Source organism: Aquarana catesbeiana, linkage group LG01 (assembly GCF_042186555.1).
Source record: "Aquarana catesbeiana isolate 2022-GZ linkage group LG01, ASM4218655v1, whole genome shotgun sequence".
Classification (NCBI taxonomy): domain Eukaryota; kingdom Metazoa; phylum Chordata; class Amphibia; order Anura; family Ranidae; genus Aquarana; species Aquarana catesbeiana.
The window spans coordinates 866090700-866103326 of record NC_133324.1 but is presented as its reverse complement, the minus strand read 5'-3'; the positions used below and the strand labels follow the sequence as shown (position 1 = coordinate 866103326).

Sequence of the window (12627 nt, the reverse complement as noted above, 5' to 3'; positions counted from 1 at the left end):
CCTGTAAAACGGCTCCCCTGCAGTCTCAGTGTGAAAGCCCGAGCGCTTTCACACTGAGGCAATGCGCTGGCAGGATGTTAAAAAAAAAAAGTCCTGCAAGCGGCATCTTTGGAGCGATGTATACCGCTCCTCCACCACTCCTGCCCATTGAAATGAATGCGCACCTCTGCCGAAGCGCCTGCAAAGCGTTTCGGCAGCAGCGCATTTAACCCCTTCTTCGGCTGCTAGCTGGGTTATAAGCGCCCTGCTAGCAGCCGAATAGCGCCGCTAAAATGACGGTAAAGCGCCGCTAAAACTAGCAGCATTTTACCGTCAACGCATGCCTGCTCCAGTGTGAAAGCAACCTTAAATGATACAGAAAATTTTTTACATTTAAACATTTATTAAACAAAACAAACCTCCAATCAGTTTACTTGTATGTAGAATTTAGATTAAAAAAAAAAAAAAAAAAAAAAACCTATATCTTAAATATTAAATACACAAAAACAGGTAATCAAAACTTTTTGATAAAAAAAATGGGCTAACTTAGTTACATAGTTACATAGTAGGTGAGGTTGAAAAAAGACACAAGTCCATCAAGTCCAACCTATGTGTGTGATTATGTGTCAGTATTACATTACATATCCCTGTATATTGCGGTCATTCAGGTGATTATCTAATAGTTTCTTGAAGCTATCAATGCTCCCCGCTGAGACCACCGCCTGTGGAAGGGAATTCCACATCCTTGCCGCTCTTACAGTAAAGAACCCTCTACGTAGTTTAAGGTTAAACCTCTTTTCTTCTAATTGTAATGAGTGGCCACGAGTCTTATTAAACTCTCTTCTGCGAAAAAGTTTTATCCCTATTGTGGGGTCACCAGTACAGTATTTGTAAATTGAAATCATATCCCCTCTCAAGCGTCTCTTCTCCAGAGAGAATAAGTTCAGTGCTCGCAACCTTTCCTCATAACTAAGATCCTCCAGACCCTTTATTAGCTTTGTTGCCCTTCTTTGTACTCGCTCCATTTCCAGTACGTCCCTCCTGAGGACTGGTGCCCAGAACTGGACAGCATACTCCAGGTGCGGCCAGACCAGAGTCTTGTAGAGCGGGAGAATTATCGTTTTATCTCTGCAGTTGATCCCCCTTTTAATGCATGCCAATATTCTGTTTGCTTTATTAGCAGCAGCTTGGCATTGCATGCCATTGCTGAGCCTATCATCCACTAGGACCCCCAAGTCCTTTTCCATCCTAGATTCCCCCAGAGGTTCTCCCCCCAGTGTATAGATTGCATTCATATTTTTGCCACCCAAATGCATTATTTTACATTTTTCTACATTGAACCTCATTTGCCATGTAGTCGCCCACCCCATTAATTTGTTCAGGTCTTTTTGCAAGATTTCCACATCCTGCAGAGAAGTTATTGCCCTGCTTAGCTTAGTATCGTCTGCAAATACAGAGATTGAACTCTTGATCCCATCCTCCAGGTCGTTTATGAACAAATTAAATAGGATTGGTCCCAGCACAGAACCCTGGGGGACCCCACTACCCACCCCTGACCATTCTGAGTACTCCCCATTTATCACCACCCTCTGAACACGCCCTTGTAGCCAGTTTTCAATCCATGTACTCACCCTATGGTCCATGCCAACGCACCTTATTTTGTACAGTAAACGTTTATGGGGAACTGTGTCAAATGCTTTTGCAAAATCCAGATACACCACGACTACGGGCCTTCCTTTATCTAGATGGCAACTCACCTCCTCATAGAAGGTTAATAGATTGGTTTGGCAAGAACGATTCTTCATGAATCCATGCTGATTACTGCTAATGATATCATTCTTATTACTAAAATCTTGTATCATCCCCTCCAAGAGTTTACATACTATTGATGTTAGGCTAACTGGTCTGTAATTCCCAGGGATGTTTTTTGGGCCCTTTTTAAATATTGGTGCTACATTGGCTTTTCTCCAATCAGCTGGTACCATTCCAGTCAATAGACTGTCTGTAAAAATTAGGAACAACGGTCTGGCAATCACCTGACTGAGTTCCCTAAGTACCCTCGGATGCAAGCCATCTGGTCCCGGTGATTTATTAATGTTAAGTTTCTCAAGTCTAATTTTAATTCCGTCCTCTGTTAACCATGTAGGTGCTTTACTGCTTAGTTTTTTTAAAAATTTATTAGTGTATTTTTTCAAAAAAATATTGCGTTTGAAAGACCGCTGCGCAAATACCGTGTGACATAAAATATTGCAACAACTGCTATTTTATTCCATAGGGTCTATGCTAAAAATTATATATATATATATATATATATAATGTTTGGGTGTTCTAAGTGATTTTCTAGCAGAAAATACAGGATTTTTACTTGTAAGCAACTAAATGTCAGAAAAGATTTAGTCTTTAAATGGTTAAACTGAGAGCTTCTACACACAGAGCTCAGTTCATTCATAAGTGTAAACATTGTATCCATCAGGTTCTTTTTATCTGATTTGGCAGGCTGCCCAGAGAGGGGAGAAGTCTCTTCACAGAAGTTTTCAGGCAACTTGTATTGACTTCTATTACAGAAGTCATTTGCAAGTCCGCTGATATCGGCCTTTTTTATCAGCACAATCGGCCGATGCCGATTAAGTAAAAAACATCAAATATCGGCCGATATATCGGTCGACCTCTAACTAATTGTATATGATAATGGGAAACAAAAAGTGTAGCGCTATAATAAAGATAAGAGTGATGACAGAGGGGTTTATAAATGAACAAACCACCTTTATAAAGCGCACTAAATTATAAACATGAGTGTTACCATATTTGGTATATAGGTAAGTATCTGTGAGTAGTGTAAGTATGTCTCATTGGAGACCCCTTAAAAAATGTGAAATCAATCAACAGTGGAATAATAGTAAATCAAAACAAGTGCAATTTGTTCAACAAATAACTGTAATAGATATAAGGACTAAACAGTCTCTGAAGATTAACAGTTCTTTTGAAATGGAAGGAGTTCAAAAACTCGTATTCATATCTTGCACCACCACATACGTGTCAAAAACTAGGGTGTATCTTCTTATAAACCCAAACTTTCAGCTAGCAACGATATAAATGAAATGCCCTTACTGGAAAGGATGGACTCGCTGGCCATGGGCGGTGAGTCATACAGGCTTTCACCGACTAAGCGGTAAGGTTAACGAAGAATCCAACCAGGGAAAGATGCAGGGAGGAACTTCCCGATCTCCACGCTCCTGAGTAGACTGGAGGAGGACCCACTGCTCCTGTGCTGGTTAGTCTTGATATATTTTGCAATACATAAAATGGACTCCTTAATCTACTTCACATATACTGCCATCTTGTGGATAACTAACAATTGGCATAAATGAATTTCATAATGTAGGCTGGTTACTCCGATATGTGAAGCAAAGAAGAGATTAAAACATACATAGAGGATGGTAGATGTGAATATATGAATCTTTTAAACCCTAGCAATAGTCGCAAAAAAATTAATAGGGGAAAAAAGACAGCAAGAGGGAGAGAATAATAAAGTGTAGATGGCGTACTAATAGTTAGAAATAAAACAATTGAGAGCGAATTCAACTTTATGTCCCAAAGGTGTTAAAGTCCGTAATTCGTGTATTCAGCTCAACTCTGCCAAATTTTGATCACCTTATTGTCTCCTCTCCAGTGGGGTTTATATTTTTCAATGCCACATACCAATAGGGATGAGGGATCTTTTTTATGGAATTCTGCGTAATGTCTTGACAGACTATGTTTTACGAAGCCCTTTTTAATATTTTGGACATGCTCCCTCAGTCTTTTCCAGAGTTCCCTTTTCGTTCTACCAATATATTGAATCCGGCAAGGGCATTCTAATAAACCACCCTCTCATGACATGATATGAAGTCCCCTATTGGATACTCTTTTGTCGTCACTGTAGAGGTAAAACTGGATTTCTTTTTCTTACTTTCTTTGGTATGACAGACAGTGTAACATTTTTTGCAGGGGTAATATCCTGTCCCTTCAAAGAAGGAGAAGTTCTTCTAAGGCCCCTTTCACACTGGGGCGGTGGGGGCGTCGGCGGTACAACAGCGCTATTTTTAGCGCTGCTGTACCGTCGTTCTTGCAGCTGTATTCGGCCGCTAGCGGTGCGGTTTTAACCCCCGCTGGCGGCCGAAAAAGGGTTAAAATCACTTGTACAGCGCGGCTATAGCCGCGGTATTGCCGCGGTATAGCCGCGCTGTCCCATTGATGGGCAGGAGCGGTTTAGGAGCGGTGAATACACCGCTCCTTCACCGCTCCAAAGAAGCGCTTTGCAGGACTTTTTTCACCGTCCTGCCAGTGCGCGGCTTCAGTGTGAAAGCCCTCGGGCTTTCACACTGAACAAACAGCGGAGGCTGTTTAGGGGCGGTTTGCAGGCGGTATTTTTAGCGCAATACCGCCTGCAAACCGCCCCAGTGTGAAAGGGGTCTTAGTGGGAGGATCAAGCACATTTCTTGCTAGGTGGTCTCTGAGGGTCGGAGCCCTCCGGTAAGTGAATCTGGGTTCTCGGGAAGAATAACACCAAGATGGAGATCCGCCTTGATAATATTCCAATATTTTCTAACAATTCTTTCGATTTGTTTATGTTGGACATTCAAATCCATAACAAGGGATAGAGTGTTATTATTTTCTGTATTTTTGACTGTGTCTTGTATCAGCTTCTCTCTATCCAACACCGCCACATCTCTTATTCTTTCATTAAAAACTTCCGGACAGTAGCCTTTTTGCAATCCTTTTTGTAATCTCTCTCCAATTACTTCCGCCTGTTTAATAAACATTTCCTTTGTTGTACAATTTCGTCTTAATCTAATAAATTGGCCCTTTGGTATGTTATCCAACCATGGTACATAGTAACAGCTATCCAAAGGCAAGTAGCCAGTTCTGTCCACGGATGTGAAATAGGTCTGGGTGATAAATTTTCCTTCTTCTTTCTTGATCGATAAGGAGATCTATTTCCTGGACCTATCTCCCAGGTCAGCTTTATATTTTTATCATTATTGTTTAGGCCAAACAAGAAGTCAATAAGACTTTCTTTGTCTCCACCCCAAACAATAATGATATCATCTATATATCGTTTGAATAATATAAGCTGTGGTGGAAATTTTTTGTATAATGCCTCTTCCTCCCATTCTGACATGTACAGGTTAGCTACACTTGGCGCATATTTTGCGCCCATTGCAATGCCACATACCTGTTTAAAAAAAGATTTCTCATACCAAAAATAATTAGAATTTAGACTGTATCTCAAACAATCCAAAATAAACCTCTGTTGTACACATTTTAAGTCACTCAGGCCTCTCAGAGCCCACTTTGTTGCTTGGATAGCCTCCTCATGATTAATAATTGTATAGAGTGACGCAATGTCAACTGTTGCCATATAAATAGGCTCTTCGGTCGGGGTAACATCATTCAATAATTGAATGAGATGCTTGGCGTCCCTCAGGTATCTTCAATATTTCCATCCTTCCCCGGAGGGCGGTTAAAAAATGATTTATTGCGAATATTACTTAATAATATGCCATTAGTATCAGAAATATTTTTTCCCCTACCATCTCCTGGATTGCTCAACATATTTTTCTTTGTATGCAAGCTTCTGGTAAATTTATTAATATCCACATATGTGTTGAAAAGAACGGGACCCCCGGAGGAATATCAGACGCACCCCAGATCCCAAATTGGAAAGAAACACGAAAAGAGGGGAAGAGCAGAATCTAGAACCACAGAGGGATCGAGAGAGAGAAGAACTCCAAGCAGATCTATAGAGAAAAGAACAGGAAGAAACGAAAAACAAGAAGAGATGCCGAGCAGGGGTCAAAAAACGAACGAAAAAGAGAATAGTAGGGGAGGGGATCATAAACATCAGTGGAGTGGAATTGACAAAAGTGGAAATCAAAGTGTTGGATAAAGGATTAAAGTTCGCTCCTAGAAAGAACCTTAACAAATTCAACACATATGTGGATATTAATAAATTTACTAGAAGCTTGCATATAAAGAAATATATGTTAAGCAATCCAGGAGATCTAGGGGAAAAAATGTTCCCGATACTAATGGCATATTATTTAGTAATCTTCGCAATAAATCTCTTTTTAACCCCCCTCCGGGGAAGGATGGAAATATTTCAAAAGTTTTCAAAAAAAATGATCTTGAAGGCCTCCAACTAAGAAGAACTTCTCCTTCTTTGAAGGGAAAGGATATTACCCCTGCAAAAAATGTTACACTGTCCATCATACCAAAGAAAGTAAGAAAAAGAAATCCAGTTTTACCTCTACAGTGACAACAAAAGAGTATCCAATAGAGGACTTCATATCATGTCGGACTGAGGGGGTGGTTTATTTATTAGAATGTCCGTGCCGGATTCAATATATTGGTAGAACGAAAAGGGAACTCTGGAAAAGCCTGAGGGAGCATGTCCAAAATATCAAAATGGGCTTCGTAAAACATAGTCTGTCAAGACATTACGCAGAATTCCATAATAAAGATCCCTCATCCCTATTGGTATGTGGCATTGAAAAATATAAACCCCACTGGAGAGGATCAATAAGGTAATCAAAATTAGTCAGTTAGAGTTGAGATGAATACACGAATTACGGACTTTAACACCTTTGGGACATAACATTGAATTCGATCTCAACCGTTTTATTTCTAAACTATTCGTACGCCATCTACACTTTATTATTCTCTCCCTCTTGCTGTCTTTTTTCCCCTATTGATTTTTTTGCGACTATTGCTAGGGCTCAAAAGATTCATATATTCACATCTACCATCCTCTAGGTATGTTTTAATTTCTTCTTTGCTTCACATATCGGAGTAACCAGCTTACATTATGAAATTCATTTATGCCAATTGTTAGTTATCCACAAGATGGCAGTATATGTGAAGTAGATTAAGGAGTCCATTTTATGTATTGTGTTTTTAGGAATGAGTTTATACCTTTTTACCACTAGATGTCATCTGTGTGCTAGTGTTTTTTAGGTCTTACTGACCGACTACCACCAGATGGCGATGTCCTATGGGGGTTTTACATAAGCTTTTTTATAATTTTTATCTTCTTTATTTTATCTTTTTTTTAATTAGACTTTTTACTAGAAGGTTTATCCATTACAATTATCCAGATTCTGTTGAGATATTGCTACTATTCACTTTAGTGAGGATAGACTAATTACCTATTCATCTGCTCTGCTAATGGAACGAACCATATAAATAGACACCTGACTCCATCACCCTTTGACAAAGTCACGTGAGCAGTGACGCAACGCGTCAGGGAGGAGTCAGGTGTCGTCACTTCCGGTCGCGGCCAAGACCGGAAGTACTGTGCTCTGTGCTGTTTATCCTGATTGTAAATGTAGGTTACTACGTTGTGGTTATTAAAACTGTGTTGAATACTACACAATGGGGATACTCCTTTTTATTGCATGCCTCCACCCTACCTGCCGAGCTTGAAGCCTTCCATCAGAGACCCGCCAAGTGCTGTGACGATTGGAGGGGATCGATCGACCGCTGGTTCTCATCTGCTCCAGACTGCAGGCCCAACTTGACCCTTAGGGGTCTTTACTAGAGGTGAGAGGCTGGGGGAAACGTGTGGCGCACCACGGATTGCTGCTAATTGGAGGAATCTGAAACCGAACATTTTCTGCACATGCACTTTTTGTTCTTTGCACAAACTGTTATATGAAGATTTACTTCACCCACGTTGGAATCTTATTGCACTTGTTGGATTATGCACTTTTGTCTATTTTTATAGCGTTTTTCACTATTTTGCACGTTATGCAATTTTTTTCCTTATATGCAATTTTTTTCACTTTATGCAATTTTTTTCCAATTTTTTTGCTTTTTGTGATTTTTTTTCATCTTTATGCACTTTTAGAGTATTATTGGACTTATGCACTCTTATTGGATTCTTTTATCACTTTGATTTTGTTAGTGTATTGATGTTACACCGAAGAATTATCATTATTTTTATGTTTCATCACATTATTTATGATCTTTTCATGCACTTTAGTTAGCGCCACATATCTTTTATAATCATATTGTTTTTTTCTGTGTGGGAACCTTTTTATGTTTGGCGACTTCTTTGATCTCTTTATTTATAATTGCTTCAGCTCACTTTGGTTTTGCGCATTAGTTCCCTCCTTCTGTTCAATTCTTTCACGCATGTGCAGTCTAATCAATGTCCAGGACCAGACGGGACCTCATTCAAAAAAATGTAAGTTTTGGCACTATGTATCACACGGGGTGGAAGGCTGGCTCAAGACCAAAAGCGTGGGTACTGAGGAACTAAAAGTTAACCCTTCCCCAGCCTGGGCGAGCCAATTACCTTGCTAGTGCAGTATACTGTAGGTAGCCTGCCTACAGATGTTTGTTATGACAGCATATAGCCTGTGAAGATATATATATATATATATATATATATATATATATATATATATATATATATATATATATATATATATATATCCATATCCCTGCCAATCCCTCCATTGGCTACCACTCGCCCAACAAATTAAATTCAAAATACTAACAATAAGTTACAAAGCCATCCACAACTCTGCCCCCAGCTACATCACTAACCTAGTCTCAAAATACCAACCTAATCGCCATCTCCATTCCTCCCAAGACCTCCTGCTCTCTAGCTCCCTCATCACCTCCTCCCATATCCGCCTCCAGGACTTCTCCCGAGCCTCGCCCATCCTCTGGAATTCCCTATCCCAATCTGTTAGACTGTCTCCAACTTTATCCACTTTTAGGCGATCCCTGAAAACTTTCCTCTTCAGAGAAGCCTATCCTGCCTCCATCTAACAACTGCACTATTTTCTCAATTAGCTCATCCCCCACATCTATTACCCTTTGTATAACTTGACCCGCCCTCTTAGATTGTAAGCTCTAACGAGCAGGGCCCTCTGATTCCTCCTATATTGAATTGTATTGTACTTGTACTGTCTGCCCTAATGTTGTAAAGCGCTGCGTAAACTGTCGGCGCTATATAAATCCTGTATAATAATAATAATAATAATAATTATATATATATATATATATATATATATATATATATATATATTGAAGTATAGTGCGTCTGTTTATGAGTAAGCAACCTGAAAAAAGCTCTGTCATGAAGAGGTTAATGTCTCAGCAAAGGACTTGATGTTTCCCAAGTGTCTGACCAGTTGTAGCAGGCATTTTGGATATATACAGTATAAGGGAAGCAGGGGTTTAAAACAAAGTTTAATTGTCCTTTAAATTTTAGTATTTTATTTAACTATTTGACTCCTGGCCTTGGCATATGCCTCACTACCCTTTCGCTGCCAGGTCTGTACATCTTATGAACCTGACCTGAAAGGTCAGTGCAAGGCGGTTCTACAAAGTATTGACTCAGGGGGCTGAACACAAATGCACACCACACTTTTCACATATTTATTTGTAAAAAAATTTGACAACCATTTTCCTTTCACTTCACAATTATGTGCCACTTTGTGTTGGTCTATTACATCCCAATAAAATACATTCATGTTTTTGGTTGTAACATGACAAAATGTGGAAAATTTCAAGGGTATGAATACTTTTTCAAGGCACTCTATAAGGGAAGCAAGGGTTTAAAATAGTTTAACCCCTTCCCGCCGAGCGTACGCAGATGTGCAGCCTCGGCTTCCGGGGGTTATACCGGGATGATGCCAGCAGCTGAAGGCATCATCCCGGTACTGTTTTTTTAGAGCCGGCGATCGGCTTTCCAGGTAGAACAACCGATGTGGCTAAAAGCCGCTCGGCTGTTATACCGGAGGAGCGGGAGGGGACGCCCCACCTCCCGACGCTCTTACCGGGCCTCTCGATCCACCGGGAGGCCCAATCACCAATCCGCCGCCTCCGGCGGCTAGTGACAGTCTGGAACAAAGCCGTAAGCGGCTTCGTTCGAGCCTCCTAATTCTAAACACGGAAGCGACATCATGACGTCACTTCCCGTTTACTCAGCTGCCAATGGCGCCGGTTTAAAAAATATATACAGTATTCAGAATCACAAAAACGACGATCTGAATACTTTAAAGTGCAAAGGGGGGACCGGGGGTCTTTTAGACCCCCGATCCCTCCATAAAGAGTACCTGTCACCACCTATTACTGTCACAAGGGATGTTTACATTCCTTGTGACAGCAATAAAAGTGATCAAAAATTATTTTTTTTTTTTTTTAAACACAATTTATAAATATAAAACTAAATAAAATAAATAGGAAAAAAAACATTTTTTTAAAGCGCCCCACGCGGCAAAGAAAACGCATACGAGAGTCGCGCCCGCATATGTAAACGTTGTTCAAATCGCACATCGTCAGAGCGAGAGCAATAATTCTAGCACTAGACCTCCTCTGTAACTCTAACCTGGTAACCGTAAAAAAAATTTAAAGCGTCGCCTATGGAGATTTTTAGGTACCGTAGTTTGTCGCCATTCCACGAGTGCATGCAATTATAAAGCATGACATGTTTGGTATCTATTTACTCGGCGTAACATCATCTTTCACATTATACAAAAAAATTGGGCTAACTTCACGTTTTTTTTTTTTTTAATTCATGAAAGTGTCCTTTTCCCAAAAAGTTGCGTTTAAAACACTGCTGCACAAATACCATGTTATATAAAATATTGCAACAATCCCCATTTTATTCCCTAGATTCTCTGCAAAAAAAACAAAATTATATATATATATATATATATATATATATATATATATATATATATATATATATATACATACATATACACACACATACATACATACATATATACATATATATATATATTTTACTTTTTGCTAGAATACACATCCATGTTTGGGGGCTCTAAGTAATTCTCTAGCAAAAAAATACGGATTTTAACTTGTAAACACCAAATGTCAAAAATAGGCTTAGTTATGAAAGAGTTAATTGTCCTTTAAATTTTTGTATTTTATTTAACCATTTGTCTCCTGGCCTTGGCGTATGCCTCATTAATCCTTTCGCTGCCAGGTCCATACGCCTTACGGACCTGACCTGGCAGCGGGGGGGGGGTTTTACACACAAGCCAGTGGCTGCAGCCACTGGAATTGTGTGTAAAACTGACAGACAGACTCCTGCCTGTCAGGTAGAAGCATTCGCACAGCCCCCTGATAGCTTTCATACACATCCCCAGTCAGTGGCGGCTGGTGCTCAAAATTTTTTGGAGGGCGCAAACAAACTGAAAAATTAAACTGTTAGTAATGCAGGACTGTAAATAGCCATTTAGCAGGTGATTATGTATCATTACTGCTAGATAAAACGGTGCCCATCAATTGCAGCCTCACTGTGCCCATCACAGTAGTCCAATCACATCCACATTTCAAGTAAAATAAAACCACTCTCCCTTTACAACAGGTGTCCCCATCAGAGTCCCCCTATACATCAGATGTCCCCATAAGAGTCCCTCTTTAGATCAGGCGTTGCCATCAGAGTCCCCCTTTACATCAGGCGTCCCCATCAGAGTGCCCCTTTACATCAGGCGTCCCCATCAGAGTGCCCCTTTACATCAGGCGTCCCCATCAGAGTGCCCCTTTACATCAGGCGTCCCCATCAGAGTGCCCCTTTACATCAGGCGTCCCCATCAGAGTGCCCCTTTACATCAGGCGTCCCCATCAGAGTGCCCCTTTACATCAGGCGTCCCCATCAGAGTGCCCCTTTACATCAGGCGTCCCCATCAGAGTGCCCCTTTACATCAGGCGTCCCCATCAGAGTCCCCCTTTACATCAGGCGTCCCCATCAGAGTCCCCCTTTACATCAGGCGTCCCCATCAGAGTCCCCCTTTACATCAGGCGTCCCCATCAGAGTCCCCCTTTACATCAGGCGTCCCCATCAGAGTCCCCCTTTACATCAGGCGTCCCCATCAGAGTGCCCCTTTACATAAGGTGTCCCCATCAGAATCCCCCTTTACATCAGGTATCCCCATCAGAGTCCTCATTTAAATCAGGCGTTCCCATCAGAGTCCCCTTTTACATAAGATGTCCCCATGAGAGTCCCCCTTTACATCAGGTGTCCCCATGTCTATACACCTGCTGGCTGCTGTGCCCATTACGAGGGATTCCCACCATCCCTTTGCTGAGTTCCTGGGTCTGTACACCTGCTGTGCCATTATGAGGGGTTCCCACATCCCTGTGCTGAGTTCCCAGGTCTGTACACCTGCTGTGCTAATATGAGGGGTTCCCATCATCGCTATGCTGAGTTCCCAGACCTGGACCCCTGCTATGCCATTATGAGGGGTTCCCAGTGATGCAGCGCAGCCAGCAGCAACACACAGGGACTGAGTCAGTCAGGGACAGCGTGACTGGCCGCTCCTGGTGCCCAGTCTGAAGTCCACCACCAGCTAACACAGTCAGACATATCCATGAACTAAGCCCAACTTGTCCAAGCAACCACTCTTCCCTTCCTGTGTCTAGCAGCAGCCAGCAGTTGTTTCAGCAGTGAGTGCCCACTCAGTTTGCAGTGCACCACAGGCTACCCCACCACATCTTCTCATATCGTTGCTGCTGCCAGTGCTTACTGGTCCGGCCGATACCTGGAGAGGAGGCACCGCTCAGGCCTTGCATTCCATCCAGTGCCAGGATGTGATGGCGCAGCTCTGCGAAAGGCACTGCCCACGT

The 12627-nt window shown here is 41.4% G+C and overlaps 1 long non-coding RNA gene across 1 annotated transcript in view; it reads right to left on the bottom strand.

Annotated features, from left to right (window-relative positions):
* The window catches only part of LOC141117016 (uncharacterized), a 29657-nt gene that overhangs the window by 14793 nt on the left and 2237 nt on the right, over positions 1-12627 (bottom strand). The window lies entirely within an intron of this gene.